The 22,005-nt window shown below is 41.2% G+C and overlaps 1 protein-coding gene across 1 annotated transcript in view; it reads right to left on the bottom strand.

Annotated features, from left to right (window-relative positions):
* Positions 1-22,005, bottom strand: part of sorcs2 (sortilin-related VPS10 domain containing receptor 2) — a 284,143-nt gene that overhangs the window by 162,784 nt on the left and 99,354 nt on the right. The window lies entirely within an intron of this gene.

Here is a 22,005-nt window from a genome sequence, read left to right as displayed (position 1 = left end):
GAAGAAGCCCTGTCGGGCTACAGTGACAGAATTGTCGACCTCGAGGAAAAGTGTGTCTCGTTAAAACTTAGAAACTCCCTTCTCGCTGACACAGTGGATGATCTTGAAAATAGATCAAGGCGGTGCAATTTGAGAGTGATCAACTTGGTCGAGAAAATAGAAGGGACTGATCCGATAAAGTTTATGTCGGGCTTTTTTGCCGAGATCTTGGGAAGCGACTTATTCCCCACTCCACCGACTCTGGACCGGGCACACCGCCTCGGCGCACCGCGCTCCGGTCCCAACTCCAAACCGAGAGCTATGATGGTGACATTTTACTATTACCAGGATAAGGAACGTGCACTGAGAGTGAGTCGGGACAAGCTCAACTACCGCGGGGGGCGAGTCGTCTTCTACCCGGACTACAGCGCCACTGTCAACAAGAAGCGAACGACATTTAACCCCGTGAAGGGTCTTCTCTACCAGAAAGGAGTGAAGTTCCGTATGATTTTCCCTGCTGTGTTAAAGGTCGACTACAAAGGGGAGACACACTCCTTCAACACTGCGGAGGAGGCGCAAAAATTCTATGACCAGCATGTCGGTGATTCGGTGAACTGTGAGTAACTTTACTCATAAACTGACTTGACAGATTGAACAAATGTGGGACTGTTGTTGAAATCGCGGAACTGAATCGTACAGTAGAACTAGAGGAAGTCCAAGCAGCAATTACAACTATGCAAAGTGGCAAAACTCCGGGGCCTGATGGCTTTACGGCAGAGTTTTAAAAGAAATTTAAAGACAAGCTTTCACCAATTCTTCTTGGAATGTATCAGGAGTCGCTGATTAGGGGTACTCTTCCACCTACACTATCACAAGCAACTATTACACTCTTACTAAAAAAGGATAAGGACCCCTCTGATTGTGGATCCTACCGGCCGATCTCACTTCTCAATGTAGACGTGAAAATCATTGCAAAGGTACTGTCTCGCCGATTTGAAAATATTACGCCTCTAATTATTTCTGAAGACCAGACTGGTTTTATAAAAAAATCGTCATTAATTTTCCAACATCCGCAGGTTACATAATATAATTCATACTTCCCACTCTGCACTGGTCCCGGAAGCGGTTGTTTCATTAGATGCCGAAAAGGCTTTTGACCGAGTCTTGCAGAAATTCGGTTTTGGTGATGTTTTCGGCTCCTGGATTAGACTCTTATATTCATCTCCGCAAGCGTGTGTCAGCACCAACTCATTACGTTTACGTTCCCCATATTTCACTTTAACGAGAGGCACACGCCAAGGATGCCCACTTTCCCCCTTGCTTTTTGCAATTGCAATAGAACCACTATCCATTGCATTGAAAACATCACCACTTTTACGGCGGGGTGGGATAGAACATCGTGTGTCACTGTACGCAGATGACCTTTTGTTGTATGTGAATGACCCAGTGGCATCTCCTCCTATAATTAAATCGATTCTGACGGAATTTGGTTCATTCTCAGGATATAAACTAAACTTCAAAAAGAGTGAATTGTACCCAATAAACGATTTGGCTTGCCAAATTCAACAGTCTTCAGTACCTTTTCGTTTAGCCAGTTTGGGTTTCAAATACCTTGGTGTGAACATAAGTCGCAGTCTTGCCTCTGTAACAGAGTTAATGATTCCACTTGCCATCACTGGCCATTGGTTGCTAGTATTACTATATTATTTAAGTTATTGCCAATCCTTATCATTTTCATATTATTTCCTCCTTTAAATATCATTTACAACTTGTTATCATTAGTTCCCCACGGAGACAAGTGTGTTGTGTGTAACATTAGCGCCCTCTGCTGGCTTGCAGACTTTAGTGGCGCGGCCGTTTTCCTTATCTAACGTTAGTCTGAAGCAAGCTGTCTCCGTGTGTTCCGGAGCTTGTAATCACGACGTGGGCTGTGAGAGTAACTGAAACTGTTCTGTTTGTTACCAGATGAGCTGTCTAGCTATATGCTGTGCTATGAATAAACGTCTGGTTAGAGCCATAAAGATATCAAGTGTGCCTGAATTAAACACAACGCAACCGAGAGAGTACACAACTACTACACCTCTCTTCATACAGCCAACTTTAACCCCTTGGTTGAAAATATGAAAAATGATCTTCTTAGATGGAGCAACCTGCCCTGTCACTACCTGGCAGGGTGCAGTCTATAAAAATGAATGTATTCCCCAAATTTCTGTACTTAGATGCTTACCAATATTCTTGCCAAAATCTTTTTTCCAGTCTATTGATAAGATTATTTTAAACTTTATCTGGGCAGGCAAGTCGCCACGAGTGAGTAAGGTCTTTCTCCAACGCCCAAGGGACTTAGGTGGCCTGGCTCTTCCTAATTTAATTTTTTATTATTGGGCAACTAATATTCAAAAAATATAATTTTGGATTAATGCCCCTGAGACTGATTGGTGCATTTTGGAGGCTCAATCATGCTATTCATCTTCTCTTCCTGCATTGGTATACTCATCTCTTCCGATAAAACTGTCCAGCCACTCTTCTAACCCGATTGTCCTTGCTACTCTTAGAACTTGGATTCAATTTCGTCTTCACTTTAAATTTTTAACAGCTTCTTCTCTGGGTCCGATTAGTAATAATCATCTATTCCCACCATCTGTAGTGGACAAAACCTTCTCACAGTGGGGAAAAAGTGGACTGAAGTGTTTCAGGGATCTTTTTGACGATGACCACTTCTCTAGCTTCGACTCTCTTTGTAAGAGATGTGGCCTGGACCGTTCAAATTTCTTCAGATACTTTCAGGTCCGCCACTTTGTAGTGAAACACTTTCCGTCATACCTCCCGTGCAAAACACTTTGGGAAAGCCTACTGGACACACATCCAACTCAGAAGGGACTGATCTCTAAAATTTACAACCAGATCATAACTACAATAGATACCTCTTCTATAATCAAAACCAAATGGGAAAGTGAGTTGAACATGAACCTGAAAGAGAATTGGTGGGTGGATGCACTGAATAGGGTGAACAAATCTACGTCTTGTGCCAGACTTGGTCTCATTCAGTTTAAAGTGGTCCATAGGGTGGACTTTAGTAACAGCAAACTAGCAAAAATATTCCCAGGTCGCAACCCAGGATGTAACCGTTGTGATCATCCTCAAGCAGATTTACTACACATGTTTTGGGCGTGTCCTAAACTTGAACACTTCTGGTACTATGTTATTGATATATTAACTATAGTTTGAGGGATCAAGGTACAACCGTGCCCTCTTCTGGCAGTCTTTGGAATCCCAGCCAAATCTATCCTATATAGTACCAAAGAGAAGGACATTATTGCCTTCACCACTCTTCTGGCACATCGCAGAATACTTCTCAGTCTGCCTGGCTTAAGGATGTGATGTTTTTCTTAAGTCTTGAAAAAATGAAATATGCACTTAGAGGCTGTAATGACAATTTCGCTAAAAAATGGCAACCTTTCATTTCATATTTTCAGAATCTATTAGTGTTGCCCACCGAATGAGATGTCTGGTAATTTGTACTGATTTATCTGGTCCTCTGTCCTTCCCTTATCTGTCTGATTAATTGCAATTTAACCTAACTACTGAACTATAGTTTTACAATACTGTACTACATAAACTTTACGGGGTGGGTGGGTGTTTTGATTTAAGTAACTCTTTGTTTTCTGTTTTTGTTTTGTTGTTTGTTTTAATGTTTTTTGCTTTTCTTTCTTGTTATTTTCTCCTTTACTACTGTAAAATGAGAAACACGTGCACAAAAAATGAAAATACTTGCTCTTTGATTTGTATGTCATATGGTGCATTCTCATCAATAAAGTATATATATATTAAAAAAAAAAGAACAGTGCAACAAAATAGGATAATTAAATGTGGACTCTTAAATATCAGATCTTTGTCATCTAAAGCTGTACTAGTAAATGAGCTAATATCAGATAATCATATTGATTTATCTTGTCTTACTGAAACCTGTCTGTGTAATGAAGAATATGTCAGCCTAAATGAATCAACTCCTCCAAGTCATATTAATACTCACATTCCTCGAGGCACCGGCCGAGGAGGTGGAGTAGCAGCCATCTTTGGCTCAAGCCTATTATTAAACCCTAAACCTAAACTAGATTATAACTCATTTGAAAGTGGAAAACAATACAGCCAGTTATATGTGTTATAGTGTACCGGGCCCCAGGTCCGTATTCTGAATTTCTATCAGAATTTTCTCAGGTTTTATCAAGTCTAGTCCTTAAAACAGATAAAGTAATTATTGTAGGTGACTTTAATATTCATGTCGATGTCGAGAACAATAGCCTCAGTACTGCATTTATCTTATTATTAGATTCGATTGGCTTCTGTCAGAATGTACAGAAACCCACTCACTGTTTTAACCCTCGACCTGGTTCTGACTTATGGCATTAACATAGAAGATGTAATAGTCTTTCCACAGAACCCTCTTTTATCGGACCATTATCTAATAACCTTTGAATTCCTACTAACGGAGTGTACACCGGTAAGCAAGAGTTACTACACTAGATGTCTATCTGATGGTGCCGTAGCTCAATTTAAAGAAGCGATTCCGTCTATATTTAACTCAATACCATGCTTCAATATAACAGAGGACTCCTGTGATAACTTTAGTCCGACCCAGATTGATCATCTTGTCGATAGTGCTACAAGCTCACTGAGAAGGACACTAGACTCTATTGCTCCTCTAAAAAAGGAAGTTAGTAAAACAAAGGAGGTTCGCTCCATGGTATAACCCTCAAACCCGCAAATTAAAGCAAACATCGCGAAAACTTGAAAGAACATGGCGTTCCAATAACTTGGAAGAATCTCGGTTAGTCTGGCGATACAGTCTTAAGATATATAAGAAGGCGCTCTGTAATGCCAGAGCAGCCTATTACTCATCGTTAATAGAGAAAAATAAGAACAACCCCAGGTTTCTCTTCAGCACTGTAGCCAGGCTGACAGAGAGTCACAGCTCTGTTGTGCCGATATCCCTATAGACCTCAGTAGCAATGACTTCATGAACTTCTTTAATGATAAGATTATAACTATTAATGAGAACATAAACAATGTACTGCCCTCGACTAGTACCGATCTTTCCACAAATAGAGTAACCTTAGAAACAGCTGTAAACCCTGATATACAGTTGTGTGAAAAAGTGTTTGCCCCCTTCCTGATTTCTTATTTTTTTGCATGTTTGTCACACTTAAATGTTTCAGATCATCAAACAAATTTAAATATTAGACAAAGATAACACAAGTAAACACAAAATGCAGTTTTTAAATGAAGGTTTTTATTATTAAGGGGGAAAAAAAATCCAAACCTACATGGCCCTGTGTGAAAAAGTGATTGCCCCCTAAACCTAATAACTGGTTGGGCCACCCTTAGCAGCAACAACTGCAATCAAGCGTTTGCGATAACTGGCAATGAGTTTTTTACAGCGCTGTAGAGGAATTTTGGCCCAGTCATCTTTGCAGAATTGTTGTAATTCAGCCACATTGGAGGGTTTTCGAGCATGAACCGCCTTTTTAAGGTCATGCCACAGCATCTCAATCGGATTCAGGTCGGGACTTTGACTAGGCCACTCCAAAGTCTTCATTTTGTTTTTCTTAAGCCATTCAGAGGTGGACTTGCTGGTGTGTTTTGGATCATTGTCCTGCTGCAGAACCCAAGTGCCCTTCAGCTTGAGGTCACGAACAGATGGCCGGACATTCTTCTTCAGGATTTTTTGGCAGACAGCAGAATTCATGGTTCCATTTACCACAGCAAGTCTTCCAGGTCCTGAAGCAGCAAAACAGCCCCAGACCATCACACTACCACCACCATATTTTACTGTTGTTGGTATGATGTTCCTATGATGTTCCTTTTCTGAAATGCCGTGTTACTTTTATGCCAGATGTAATGGGACATACACCTTCCAAAAAGTTCAACTTTTGTCTCGTCAGTCCACAGAGTATTTTCCCAAAAGTCTTGGGGATCATCAAGATGTTTTCTGGCAAAACTGAGACGAGCCTTTATGTTCTTTTTGCTCAGCAGTGGTTTTCGTCTTGGAACTCTGCCATGCAGGCCATTTTTGCCCAGTCTCTTTCTTATGGTGGAGTCATGAACACTGACCTTAATTGAGGCAAGTGAGGCCTGCAGTTCTTTGGATGTTGTTCTGGGGTCTTTTGTGACCTCTTGGATGAGTCGTCGCTGCGCTCTTGGGGTAATTTTGGTCGGCCGGCCACTCCTGGGAAGGTTCACCACTGTTCCATGTTTTCGCCATTTGTGGATAATGGCTCTCACTGTGGTTCACTGGAGTCCCAAAGCTTTAGAAATGGCTTTGTAACCTTTTCCAGACTGATAGATCTCAATTACTTTGTTTCTCATTTGTTCCTGACTTTCTTTGGATCGCAGCATGATGTCTAGCTTTTGAGGATCTTTTGGTCTACCTCACTTTGTCAGGCAGGTCCTATTTAAGTAATTTCTTGATTGAGAACAGGTGTGGCAGTAATCAGGCCTGGGTGTGGCTAGAGAAATTGAACTCAGCTTTCCAAAGATGTGATAAACCACAGTTAATTTATGTTTTAACAGGGGGGGGGGGGGGGGGGGGCAAATCACTTTTTCACACAGGGCCATTTTTTTTCCCCCTTAATAATAAAAACCATTTAAAAACTGCATTTTGTGTTTACTTGTGTTATCTTTGTCTAATATTTAAATTTGTTTGATGATCTGAAACATTTAAGTGTGACAAACATGCAAAAAAATAAGAAATCAGGAAGGGGGCAAACACTTTTTCACACAACCTACCTGTCTTAGACCCTATGCCGACTAGGCTGCTTAAAGAAGTGCTACCATTAATTAGCACGTCTTTACTAGATATGATCAACCTGTCTTCACTAACAGGCCATGTACCACAGTCCTTCAAAGTAGCTGTAATTAAGAAGCCCGCTCTCGATCCAGAGGTGTTGGCTAACTATAGACCGATCTCTAACCTTCCCTTCCTCTCTAAGATCCTTGAGAAAGCAGTTGCGAATCAGTTGTGTGACTTTCTACAAAACAATAGTTTATTTGAGGATTTTCAGTCAGGATTTAGAAAGCATCATAGCACAGAGACTGCTCTGGTGAAAATAACTAATGACCTTCTAATTGCATCAGACAAAGGACTAGTCTCTGTGCTTGTCCTGTTAGACCTTAGTGCTGCGTTCGACACTATAGACCATTACATCCTGTTGCAGAGACTAGAACATTATATTGGCATCAAAGGAACCGCAATGAACTGGTTTGGATCCTATTTATCGGATCGATCTCAGTTTGTTTATGCAAACGATGAAGCCTCGATGAAGACCAACGTCAGTTATGGTGTTCCACAAGGTTCTGAGCTTGGACCAATCTTGTTCACCTTATATATGCTTCCTTTAGGCAATATTATCAGAAAACACTCTATAAACTTTCATTGTTATGCAGATGATACTCAATTATATATATCGATCAAACCAGATGAAACCAATCAGCTTGCTAAACTGCAAGCAGTCTTAAGGACATAAAAACCTGGATGACCTGCAACTTCCTGATGTTAAACTCAGACAAAACTGAAGTTATTCTACTAGGCCCAGAACACCTCCGACATCAGTTATCTAATGATATAGTTTCTCTAGATGGCATTGTGCTGGCATCCAGCAGCACCGTAAAGAATCTCAGAGTTACCTTTGGTCAGGGTTTGTCTTTTAACAAATTTCTAGGACTGCCTTTTTTCACCTACGTAATATTTAAAAAATCAGGCACATCCTGTCTCAAAGCGATGCAGAGAAATTAGTTCATGCATTTGTTACCTCTAGACTAGATTACTGCAATTCCTTATTTTCAGGCTGCTCTAATAAATCTCTTAAATCTCTCCAGCTGATTCAGAATGCTGCAGCTCGTTTACTGACAACAACTAAGAAAAGAGATCATATTACTCCTGTATTAGCTTCTCTGCACTAGCTCCCTGTAAAATCTAGAATAGAATTTTAAATCCTTTTACTTACCTACAAAGCCCGAATTGGTCAGGCACCATCATATCTTAAAGAGCTTATAGTACCATACTGCCCTACTAGAGAGCTGCGCTCCATTAATTCAGGGTTACTTGTGGTTCCTAGAGTCTTAAAAAGTAGGATGGGAGCCAGAGCCTTCAGTTATCAAGCTCCTCTTCTGTGGAACCAGCTTCCCGTTTCAGTCTGGGGGGCAGACACACTCACCACATTTAAGAGTAGGCTTAAGACTTTCCTTTTTGATAGTGCTTATAGGTTATGCTTATTTGTTAGGGCTGGCTCTGGTTTGCCTTGGACCGGCCCTTAGACAAACTGGTATAGGCAAAAATTACAGGGGGTCTTCCTAGGATACACTGAACTCCTCTCTCCTCTTCTTCACCTCTGTCTGTATGCATTGATGTCCCATTAATGCTCATTACTAACTTTCCTTCTTCCCCGGAGTATTTGTGCTTTCTCGCCTCACAGGTTCCCATGACCGCAGTTTTATCTGGACACTGGTCCTTCCTCATACCATGGCCCTGCTGACTCCAACTGCTAATATCACTTTTACTATTACTCACATTACTATTTCATGTTACCGATACCATTAATGCACATTATTGACCTGCTTCTTCACCAGAGTCTTTGTGCTTTCTCGCCTCACAGGTTCCTGTGTATCCGGGTTATACCTGGACTGGTCTTGCCTCCTGCCGTGGTTCTGTCATACATTGGAAGTGTTGTAATTACATTGAATGTGTTGTAATTCAGTTATCCTGTTCTACACATTACATCTATTGCACTTCTGTCCATCCTGGGAGAGGGATCCTCCTCTGTTGCTCTCCCTAAGGTTTCTTCCTCTTTTCTCCCCGTTAAAGGGGTTTTTTTGGGGGAGTTTTTCCTGTTCTGATGTGAGGGTTTCGGGACAAGAGGATGTTAAATGTGTACATATTGTAAAGCCCTCTGAGGCAAATTTGTAATTTGTGATTTTGGGCTATACAAAAATTAATTGAATTGAATTGAATATTTTCTGTCAATTATCTTCCAACTTAGATAAAAGCCTTCTTTTACAGGTGTTCAATTTAGACTGTAACCTATTAATGATATACAGCATATAAGAATTTCCCAAAATTGTACAATGCTGAATTTAATGAAGTATGATGGGATTTAACACACCATAAAGCATCCTACTGATCATTTCAACAGTCTGACAGCTCCACAACAATAATAACACCCAACATTTGCTTTTATTGATTGCTCTCTTTTCACTTCCTCCATGGCCAAATGTGAAATTGGCCTCCTATCAGCTAATTCTGCAGCCAGCTGGGGAGCTCACTTTGAGAGGCACTGGTAGCTCCAAGTGATCATGGGTAAAAGACCCAAAGCCTCATCTCCGTCCTCCACCGCTGCCCCGGACCCATCTTCCACCAGCTGCTGGATCGTTTCCTGTATAGGACATATCACTGTTCTCTCCTTGCCAAATTAGGGGATCAGCCCTTTTTTGTTTGGACACGCTCCCTTCTCCTCTCTCATGTGCTGGAGATCTCTGGATCAGAACCATCAGCAGAGTTGGGGGGGGAGGGGTTTACTGCTGCTACTGTGTCGCCAAATGCCACATCTCTGGCACTGAAAAGTGCTGGCTGGAATTACGTAATAATGCTTTTCCCCCCTGAAGCACTTTCACCGTGAGATGCCCAGCATGCTAATTGCCTAGCATGGAGACAAGTCCTGCTTCTCCAAGGACTTCAGATTGGGGCCTGACATGGCTTCAACTAAACACTGAAACTTTCAAGCTGTATGGACTGGTTTAAAGAAATATTTGCTACTTTGCCTGGTTAAGACATCTGGAATAGGAAAGGACTTTTTTTTCCTTTAACAAACTGGTTTTTGAACCACAATTGTCAGCATATTTAAAGCTGATACAACAGATTTTTTTCATGCGTGGGGCTGCGAACTTGTCAACAAACATTTGCTTATTTAGACATCCAGCAGATGTGGGGAACATTATCATTCATTTGTCATTATCATGTTTTGGCCACCTGATGACCAGTGATGGTGGTGGTTACTCCTCACAGCAAGAGGGTTAGGCCTCCTCACAATTTATTAGTGAGTTACTAATAGACCTAGGCTTCCCAGGTCACCACAACAAGGGCTTTTGATTGTGCCCTCTAAAATTTCAAGACTTTTGGACTGTCACAAAAAAGAGACCATAGACCATGTTCACGCAAACATTCCTGGCAGCTACAAAGACCTACCTAGACCCAGCTGATAAAAAGGGTCAAACCAACAGAAAGAAAGTGTGGACAGAAGAAGCTTCAGCAGCTCTATAGAACTGTGTTCAGTGCAGACTGGCACATATTCAGAGATGCCACCAACCAGGAGAACCAAAGCAATCGTAAAGAATATATATCAACAGTTCAATCATTGATCAGCAACAGTGTTGATGATGTGGTTCACACAAAGACAATTAAATCATTCCCCAACCAGAAAACGTGGATGAATGGAAAGGTGAGGGCCCTATCCAGAGTCAAAAAAGCTGCCACCGAGAACATCATTGGTATCTCCATACTCCCATATAATAAAAGTTTTTATATTTTTTGTACCTTAAAGGGACTATAACTCCTATTTTGTTGTGCAACCATTGTGCAAACCTTGTAACCTTTAAAGCGCCCTGTAGTTGGGTGAGATCAAAGTTATATCGGAGTACTTTTTTGTTTCTCACTACAGCCTTCATTCACCTCATTTGTTTCTTTAAGTGTTAGATAAGGTGATAACCCTTTATTAGTGCATAAAAAGTCATAAACCAAGTCAAACAGAAAACTCTTTCAATTAGGCCCACAACATCAGCTCATGAGCTCATACCATGATCCCAGCACGCTTATCTTAACGACATCATTAACGTGATAATAGTCATTGTTCTATGGTAGTTATCCGTGCCATGTTATTTAAAGGCTCATTGTCCTGATGATGGCAAGCTCATAAATAAAGCAGCAATAAGACTTTATGAAGAGCTCTCTGTGACCACTAAAGTGTTACTGATGATGGAGATTGCTAGGTCTATTTAGAAAACAAAATTGATATGCTGTAGTGTGACTGTGTGTGTGTGTCTGTTTGTGTCTATGTGGTTGTATGTGGTTATACATATATATATATATATATATATATATTAGTGCTGGGCAACGATTCAAATTTTTAATCGCGATTAATCGTATTGTTATGCGCAAAGTTCAATAATGAATTCAAAAGTAGTGTATTGTGCACTTTTATTTTAAAAGTACTGCTATATGAACAAAAGTGCAATAACATTTGGTTTGCAAACACTTTAAACACATCAGGTTCTTTTTAACAGCAGTATTCCCTTTACACAGTAGCCGTTATAACACAGTTATAATGATTCTGATCATAGCTATTCAGCCGGTGTTCACAACTTTATCTTCATGTGTGTAAGAGATGCAATTTGAAATATACACCTTGAAAACTGCAAACCTATCTACGTCATGTTTTTTTCCTTTTTTTTAATGTTTGTTAAATTCTCAGTAGCGATAACTAAATGATGCTTATTATACATATTCCAAACAAAATCACTTTAAAAACTCGAAAAAATTAATTTAAATGAATCATTTCTTTTTTGCTTTTTTTGGTATTTTGGTCAGAAACATATGCAACGCTGATTACCGTAATATGTGTGGTATTTGTTATAAATATACGTTGGTACATAGAGGGTGATAAGAAGCTGTACATGGAGGGACTTAGGACCCAGGGGAATGTAGGTGAAGGAAACAGGAAGAGACAGAAGAGACGCCACACAAACAGCTGTTCACCGCTCGGTTCTTGTGTTAAAAATGTCCACTTAATAAAAAATGAAATAACTGCGTTAACGCACGATAATATAATTGTCGGTGTTAATGAATGCGTTAACGTGATAATAACGCGTTAACTTGTCCAGTACTAATATATATATATACAATGTTGGAATGCAACGCATGTCATGTGATAAGGAATAACCAGTTACAGCTGGCAGATATCTTTTTTCCCATAAATATCATTCTACGGAATATATTCCCCTTCGCCCTCGCCATCCAAGGATGTCACAACATCCGTTTGAAAGGTCGGCCAAACTGACAGACATATTTCACAGTAAAGCTACTGTGAGGGATTTGCAGTGCTGGAAATCCATTTATCTTTGTTTTGGCTTTTGATTACATTAATCAGACTAGATAAGCCATTTACCATTTAAAAATCTGGCCAATAAGATTGATCAGCTGTTGTTTCTCAAGAGAGAAAACAGACTTCGATGTCCATCTAAACCTCGGACCGACTACACAACTGACCATGAGCAATCCGGATGCCCCACGTGCTTCTCCACCGCAGACAGCGCTGTCTCTGATTGCAGACTCACCGCAGCTACCGGGTGCACCTGTCGGTGTCAGCTCTGCCGGGGCTGTGGGCACAGCTCTGGTTGGCCTCTCGCCGGAGAGATGGGTCGCGCGGAGTAGTGTCGGTGAGGAACCGAGGCGGCTTCGGCGGACTGCCTCCCTGCCAGTGCCGGGGGCGTGTGCGGTGGCCGGCCCGGTGCAGTTCGGCACCGGGCTGATACCGGTGATACCAACGAGCATGGGGTGAGTCCAGGGACCTACACACACTGCGATGGACGGCTAGGGGATACTTTACCCACTGCAAACTCACATGTTACATATACTGGAACAACTCTGAAAGAGCGCCAAACTGCTCTAAGATCTGCGATAAAAGAAAGAAAACATTTGTATTTTCAAACTGTGAACCACGCAAAGGTTGTCTGGGACTGGGAAACTAAACCTAAAGGCATACTTGGTGGTCACCTAAATATCCGAAGCATACTACCCAAAATTGTCACGATCAGGCTTTGCCTTGTGTGTTCTGTGTGTGTTTTTCTGTAGTTCCTCACTCTACCTGTCAGCCACTCCCTCAGCACCAGTCCAACTCCCTTCACCTGTCCCTGATCAGTAATCAAGCACTCCCTCATCAACACAACTCTCCTCACCTGTTCTAGCCACTATTTAAGCCCCTGTCTCTCAGTCACTCTCTACCAGATCATTATGTTCTACTCGCCCGTTTGTCTTGTCTTGTTCCCGGTTTCCCCGTCTGCTTGCCTTGTCTCATTCCCACTGGATTTCCCCCCTCGTCTCTTGTCTTGTCTTGTGCTTGGACTCCCTGTTGTGTTGGTAAATATTCCTATTTGTGTTTAATAAAATGCCTGCTTCACGCTACTCTGCCTGGTCTGCGTTTGAGTCCTCCATCATGCCCCGTGACAGAATGATCTGGCCCAGAATGGACTCAGCAGACCACGGTTTGGAGTGCCGTCTCCCTGAGTGGTACGAGCAGTCTTCATATTACTGAAGTGGTGTTTTGGGACCGCTCTTCCGCTTTTAAGAACGATGGTATTCATTTTAACAAGCTGGGTAGCCGCCTGCTAGCGGCTAATTTACAGCATGCTGTTTACTCCTATTCACATGATTGACTGTTTACACCTGGCACACATGATCCTGGATCCCCTGTCCTCTGTCACTACTCCTCTACGTTCATTCATCAGCCGCATTCATCCCCTACAAGCAACACTAGCTCCCCCTGGCGGCATGGAGGGTCTCCTACTACTCTCTCCCTAGCCTCTACCGTAACTTCCACTCCACAACCCATGAACATTACCGTGAGAATCACAGACTCGCGCTCAAGCCCTAGTTATGGTCGGGTTCGAGGTGTTGCACGAGTGATCCGTCCTATTGCACATACCCCCAAAGCTTCCTGTGCTGATGACGACACAGTGTCTTCCCCCATCAAAATGTGTCGAATTAATGCACGCTCTGTAGCAAACAAGGCTCACATTTTAAATGGCTTGTTCACTAGTCATAATTTGGCTTTTTTATTTCTGACTGAGACCTGGCAACGGAATATTTAATGCATCCATTTCAATGAACTCTGCCTTGTGGACTGTTCTTATGTTGGGACAGGCCGCAGTGGAGGTCTCGCCGTGGTCTGGAAGAATCAGTTTTCCTGCCAATTGGGGAGCACAGAATCCTATGCTACCTTTGAACTACAGCTGACTAAAGTGGGCCGGCTAAAGCCGTTTTACTGTTTTTTAATTTACCGACCTCCAGGTCCTGCAGGTCAGTTCTTATCAGAGTTCGCAGACTTTCTCACCTCTATTATCAAGCTAGACAAAGTGCTTCTGGTTGGTGATTTTAATCTGCATATCAATGATACCACAGACTGCAGTGCCACTGAGTTTCTCAATATTACTGAATCTTTTAATTTCACGCAACATGTTTCTGGCGCCACTCACAGGGGTGGTCACACCTTGGACCTTGTGTTCTCCCTGGGTCTTGATATTGATAATACCTGTTGTGAGGACGTACTGATCAGTGACCATAAATGTATTTTCTTTGATCTTTCTGTCAATGCTGACCCCTTGTGTCTGAAACAAACATTCCACTCCCGCATTATTACTCAGAGTACAGCTGATCAGTTCTCTATGCACTTCTGCTGTGATATTAACACAAATCTTAATGATGTTGAACTCTTGATACAGTCTTTAAATGAACATTGCACCACTTTGCTGGATAATGTGGCACCTCTTAAGGAAAGGACTAGGGCTGCCTACAACACTTCTCCGTGGATGACAGACGCTGTCTGCAGCTTGAGACGGAAGTGTCGCAGGACAGAGCGGCTATGGAAAGCCACTGGGCTCGAAGTGCATCGCTCATATCTCAAAGACCTCAGAGTTTCTTTTAATGCTGGAGTAAAGGAAGCTAGAACTGCTTATTTTGCCAACTTAATCTCTTCCTCAAAGAGAAATCCCAAGATTTTGTTTGACACAATTAAGAGATGTCTCTACATTTCCATGCTGTTCTGTTGATGATTGTAACAAATTCCTTACCTATTTTAATGATAAGGTAACGGGTATTAGGTCTGGCATTCAGCCTGGGATTTGTTCATCTACATGTAGCTCCTCGCAATCTCCTACTGTTCTGGACTCTTTCCAGCCTATCAGTATACTGTACAGTTATACCTGATACTAATGTAGACAAAACACAAATACTAAGCCCATAAAATGACACTCATAAAAAACTAGACAAAGAATGCACAGTTTAACATATATGACGGAAAAATTGTCAACAGGAAGTGTGGTGTGGTAGATCTACTCTACGTGAATGGTAAGTGGATTTGCATTTTTGTGGCGCCTTTCTAGACTTATGACCACTTAAAGCTCTGTACACTACAACCCAACATTCACCCATTCACACACACACACACACACACACACACACACACACACACACACACACACACACACACACACATTCATACCCTGATGGCAGAGCCTGCCCATCTAAAGTTGTACACACGCACGCACACACGCACACAATTTGTGGTTCATTATCTTGCCCTAGCACACTTCGGCATGGAGCAGCTGGGTATCAACCGCTCTACCACTAAGCCTATGTTGCCCACCTGTCAGTATATGATGGCGGGGTGAACCAAATAAGGGTGGGAGACACCTTGAATATAGTTAAAACAAAAGTTCACAACCACAGTCCTTAGAAGTGCTGGCCTGTCAGACTTTTCCCACATAATGGAGCCGCAAAGCCCTCTGGTGCGCTGGCTACTAGCCCCCCTCACATCTTCAAAAGATGTGTGAAGAATTTCAAATACCCCCGGACTTTCACACCAGCACCTTCTTTATCTGAGTGTATGATTGCTGTGACAGTAAATGGATTCAAGGATCCTTTATTGTCATTATGCAACACAGGGATGCACAACGGAATTCAATTGTAGCCCATTTGTAACACAACAAATACATGACAAGCGAAACAAACTAAAAAACACGAGTCATGCTTTTAAAAAATTAGCATAATAAGGAATGTAAACAGCAGCAACAAAAACAATTCTCTGGTCAGATAATATGGCCGACATCTTCACATTAAAAATTCAACATGAGGAAAACATTGTCCATCAACTTTGACTATGGTTGAGCACCAAGCATCATGATGTAAACACAGAGTCCACCTCCTCTCGTCCCACTGGAGTCCTGCTCTCTGTCCTGCTGTCCCCCTGTCAAGTGCAGCTTGATCCGGGATCAACGATGGAGCCAAGTCTCTGTGAAGATGTGAGCTCAACAGTCAGCGACCTCCCGATGCTTTCATCCATCTTATTTTTCTGGGACCGGACATCAGACAGCCAGGAAAAGGCTGGGTAGTGGAGCGGCCTTAGGTCCGAGCTGGATTAGTTTAGGTTCCACCTCAACTCTCCTCCCTGGGGCAGTTTGCTAATGTTTGGTCCGGCAGGTCTGGCTGGTTGGTCAGCCGTGAGAGGTGATCGCCGCTGCATTTAATCCAGTCGCCACACTTCCTTTTCAGATGTTGATGAATGTATTCTGTTATATGCCATTCGTGATAAATGAGTACAACTTAGTGCTGGGCGGTATACACGTTTTAATTCCCCGTATGATATGAATTTTTCACACACATTCATACCGGTGCACAGCCGAAACAACTGCTGTCTGTCTTCAACAGGCAGCAGAATATATTGTTCGCCGCTAAGAAGGCTACAGTCGGAGCTAGTTGTCCAAACTGTATTGAGAGGGACCCCTAGTCATGGTTATAACTTATTAACAACAATTAATAACCCACAACTAACGCTCTTTAACAGGGCAAAACACCACGACACAACAGTTTGTGACACATAAACAATTTGTAACACTAATAATTGTACATTTATAGAATTTCACCGCCGAACGGCATGCTGGGTACAGCTACCTAGCTAGCCCGGTAGCACAACAGTCTGTTAACAGCTGGGAGAGGCTCCGTCGCTACAGTAACGCTACATCAAAGAACAGAAAGGAGCGATGCAGGATGAACAAAGACAGACTGGAGATGCACCAATAGAGTCTGTGCCCAAGAGAGGAGCTGGGTCTGCTGTTTCGAAGTGTTTTGGTTTAAAACAATTCGACGTTTTGCGAGTTTCTCGAGCCACTGTTGTTGCAGCTGGTGGTAACACGAGCAACTTACTCCATCACCTCAGGAGAAAACATGTGTTGGAATACCAAGAGTGTGATGACGGCCGTCTGATTCGAGGCCGTCAACCAGTAACGTTAACGCGAGTGAAGCCAAAGGGTCAAGCAAGCGGTGGACGCAATAACGATCCAGCTATGCAAGGACATGGTCCTGCTACGGACAGTCGAGAAAGACGGGTTCAGAGCAATGGACGGCCGTCATCAAACTGCTATCCCAACATAATAGGAACAAATGAGCAAACCCTCTAGTAAAATGTGTTTATATTCTATGTACACCTGACAGTAGAGTAAGCAACTATAAACCTCTATAAAAACAGTCAAGAAAAAAAAAAATACCGTGAAACCGCCAGAATCTTAAAAAATACCGTGATACAAATTTTTGGACATACCGCCCAGCACTAGTACAACTGTAAACTTTAAAAGCAAAAATGACGATATTAACACTTATGGAATTTTGATGGTTCATTTTGAATGCAGATAATCAATATTCTTTGAGGATGAAGCTTTAAATAGACGACATCTAAAATACCTGGATTCAAGCCCTTGTAATTGTAATTCCAGTATGCAAACAAAGGACACTTCAATATATTTCAGAAGCCTCTTAAACTTGGTTTAGCTCTTTTGAAGAAATCCCTAACTTCAACAAAGATCAGGATATTATCTGACAATCATTACTGGTAAACACTAAATTCCATCCATCAAATCACAAATGAATGGCACTGATTGCCTGATATTTGAAGCTCTACGTATATTTCTAAATAAGAAATGCTTGCACTGATGATTCAAAGCGAAAAAAGTGCACATCTGCTCCTCTAAGTTTGAGGATCAAAAAGGTTTACTGAGTATTTCATGGCTCAACAGAGTCTTAAGAAGTGTTCTGTCAGCCTGCAGTCATCACAGTGTTTAGTAATGCAGTGCAAATCCTCACATCTTTGCCTAATCTACAAGTACCTTTCCCTCTGTTTACTCTGATGCAGTATCAAATTTGATCTCTATTTAAGGCTGACATGCGGACTAGAAGACAGAGAGGCAAAATCAGATTAGGTAAATATCATATTTAAGTGTCCTCAAGCAAGACTCGGAGTCAGAACTCATTGTGGGTCTTATGTTCAGCCATCCTCTTTCTTCCATCTTCCATTGCCAGAAACTCTTAACAGCTTTACATTCTATCTTTGGAAAAATAATGGAAAACAATAATTCCTCTACATTAGTGCCCAAACATTTTCCCTTGGAGGGCCAAGACTGAAACTCAATAGTGGGTCACGGGCCAAAAGCAAACATGATTGTATTGTATCGTTTCATTCAAATTAAAAGTTCCCTTACAGAATCAGAACCGTTTATTTGCCAAAGTATGTTGCTCATACAAGGAATTTGACTAGGTGGATGGTGCATAACATTAAACAATCAACACAGTGCAAAATACAAGACATGATTTAAAAATAGAAACATATTGAAATTTACAATAAAATATAAAAATATGGTAAATAAACAGACAAATAACAGTATATTAAAACGAGTATTTTATTAAAGTGTCAAGTGTATATTAATAGGGAAAGGAGTGCAAGGGTATTTAAGAAGAAATTGTCTTGGGGATGTAAGTGTCAGACTCAGTGGGGGTCCCGGGCTTTGTTAATGAGTCCAACTGAAGACGGGAAGAAACTGTTCATGTGGCGTGAGGTCTTGGTCCTGATGGTCCGCAGCCTCCTGCCAGATGGAAGGGGCTCGAACAGTTTATGTCCAGGGTGAGAGGGGTCGGCTACAATCCTTCTTGCTCGCTTCAGGGTCCTGGAAGAGAGTTGACACTGGGGGGGTGGGTGGTACAGAGGCATGAGCCCCACATGTTGTTTGTGATTATCCGGGAAAGGCTCACATGATAGAGGCGTCGTGACTGCTAAGAACCAATCAAGTAGCGAACGCGGGTGTGAGCGTCATCGTTTCCAAACTTATGCGTTTACAAGCGTCCACATGAAGAGGTAACCCCGGAGTTTTCAAATTTATCCAAACTTTTTTTAGATTATGATATAATCTAAAAAAAGATTATATCACACAGGTTATCAATGCTCTCAGAGATGCTTTCATTACTTTCATTACACAAAGTGCTTGTGGATTGTCTAACATTTAGGGGTGTCACAATTTAAATTCTAAGTAAAAAATGTATTGAAATGAGCTTCAAAACTTCAAAAAAGGCAACAAAGTATAGCTTTAAGGATGTCACAGTAAAGAAATTGGCTCAACGGCACAATATTCGATATCGTTACTAAATATAACTTGATTTTAGTGCTTTATAAATAAACTTTATTGTTCGGCTATTATTAGGTATATTATTTTACCCAAAGCTGAAAAATGTTCAACTCTCTCAACCAGAAAAACGAATGTGTAGCACTCATCGCAGAATAGACCTCAGCGCCTCATCATGTAAACACATGGGTTGTGCCAGTTGCTTGCCATCCCCTGCGATTGGCTTGACAATAGTCCGGCATTGCAGTTGTAGACAACATTGTAAAATGCTTCTGCTTTCCTGAAGTCGCCAGTGTGGTAACATTTTGCCTTCCCTGTGAGTTATGTCAGCAACGGACATTTCGTTGACACAAAATACTGAACTTATTTTTTCCGTCTGTGTACCGGCTACCATATATCACCTAAGGCAGGGTTCGGCAACCTGCGGCTCGGGAGCCGCATGCAAGGCAAGGCAAGGCAAGGCAAGTTTATTTGTATCGCACATTTCAACAAGGTAATTCAAAGTGCTTCACATAAAACCATTAAAAGCATCAAAACATAAGGCAAAAGAAAAGGAGATTTAAAAACAATTAAGAACATACATTGAAACAATAAAAACAGTCATTAAAACATTAAAAAACAGTGTAAGAAATAAAATACAGTAGTAAAATGCAGAAAATTGATTAATATATTAATTGAATGTGGTTCAATTAAAGGCAGCAGCAAACAGAAAACCAGCAGCAGACCTGCAGCTTTCTGGGACTTTGTTCCAGATATGTGGAGCAGAAAAACTGAACGCTGCTTCTCCATGTTTAGTTCTGACTCTGGGAACAGAAAGTAGACCAGTCCCAGACGACCTAAGGCAGGGGTGTCAAACTCATTTTTACTCCGGGCCACATCAGCATCATAGTTTCCCTCAAAGGGCCGGTTGTAACTCTAAGACTGTATAAATGTAACGACTCCCTAACATATTGTTAACTAACTCTCAGCATTTGATTATTGTTTATTCAAGTGTAAAAATATTGTACATGCAGTTATATAAATGTAAAATTATATTTAAGCACATTTCTGTTATTATAAATAAATAATAAATCATTTTAATTTAGGGTTAAGAAACCCACATTACTCTATCAAAGATCAAACTTTTAAAGAGTCTGTATCTGATCGGAGCTCACCTGCTCACATACCTTTAGCATGCACTGGGCTGTAGCTTTTGTAAATATATTCTGCTGTGATTGCACTCTGCCTTTTAATTCTTGGACAATTTTATGTTTTTCTTGGAGGCAAAATTTTGCTCCGTGTTTGGTGTCAAAATGCCAACGTGAATTGTATTCCTTCATCACCGACACTGCCTCATAACACTGAAGACAGACCCGTTTTTCTCCTTCAAGCACAAACATGTATTCGCTTTCCCATCTTTCATTACATTTTCTTCCCTCTGCATCAATTGTTCTCTTCGTGAACATTTTGGGATTATTTTTTGATCTTTTTCAACTCAATCACTTGTTGGAAAACCGCTTTACGGTCTGTTCCCTCTCCTGTCCACCTGTTGTGATAGTTTTAATGTCGGTACACAGACAACATGCTATCTCATAATTTCAACTTTCTATCTCATAATTTCGACCATGGGGATACTTTTATTTTCAAGTCTAACTATTTTTTTTCCCAAATAATAATAATAATTTTTTTTTATTTATTTTTTTGCTGGCGGATTCGCGGGCCACATAAAATGACGTGGCGGGCCTTGAGTTTGACACGTGTGACCTAAGGGGTCGGGATGGTTCATAAGGTAGCAGCAGATCAGAGATGTATTTTGGTCCTAAACCATTCAGTGCTTTGTAAACCAACAGCAGGATTTTAAAGTCAATTCTTTGTTGGACAGGAAGCCAGTGCACGACCTCAGAACTGGAGTGATGTGATCCACCCTCCTGGTCTTAGTGAGGACTCGAGCTGCAGCGTTCTGAATCAGCTGCAGCTTTCTGACAGACTTTTTACAGAGACCTGTAAACACACCGTTACAGTAGTCCAGTCTGCTGAAGATAAATGCATGGACAAGTTTTTCCAAATCCTGTTGAGACATAAATCCTCTAATCCTTGATATATTCTTCAGGTGATAGGAGGCTGATTTTGTAATTGTCTTGATATGGCTGTTCAGATTGAGGTCTGAATCCATAACTACACCTAGATTTCTGGCTTGGTTTGTGGGTTTTAACATCAGTGATTGAAGCTGAGCGCTGATTTTCAATCGTTCGTCCTTGGTACCAAACACAATTACTTCTGTTTTATCTTTGTAACTACTAGCCCTATTTTTAGGCCTCTGCTCAAAAATTGCATACCCATACTCAAGAGAGTCCACAGCTCTAACTACAAGGTCTATTTTAATAATTTTGATGGTCTAATACAGGTAACACTTGTGAGATGTGTTCAATTGTGTAAATATTGTATATATGTTACTGGTTAATAGTGAATGAAGATGGCACACAGCTCAAATTGAAAAAAGTTTCAGGTTCGCCTGAAAAAAAAGCACTTTCATTGAACATTTTTTTGGAATTATTGCAGAGTGAAGCCTACAAATACTCCTGTGTCATAGCACAACAGGTTTGTGGTCTCTCTAAGCTAATTTTACTTAGATTGAGTGAAGCAGGCCAGCATAATAGGAGGTCTGAGTACAGAATTTCAAGCCGAATTCTCATTTCTCTCTCATGCTCTATTCTAATTTTCTATACTATATAACTATATATTTCACTTTTTTTTATCACTCATATTATTCAATACATCCAAATA

Source organism: Anarhichas minor, unplaced genomic scaffold, assembly GCF_050575085.1.
Source record: "Anarhichas minor isolate MPS153535 unplaced genomic scaffold, ASM5057508v1 ptg000009l, whole genome shotgun sequence".
Lineage (NCBI taxonomy): Eukaryota > Metazoa > Chordata > Actinopteri > Perciformes > Anarhichadidae > Anarhichas > Anarhichas minor.
Note: the sequence above shows the minus strand (reverse complement) of the source record. Positions and strands in the feature narration are given on the sequence as shown.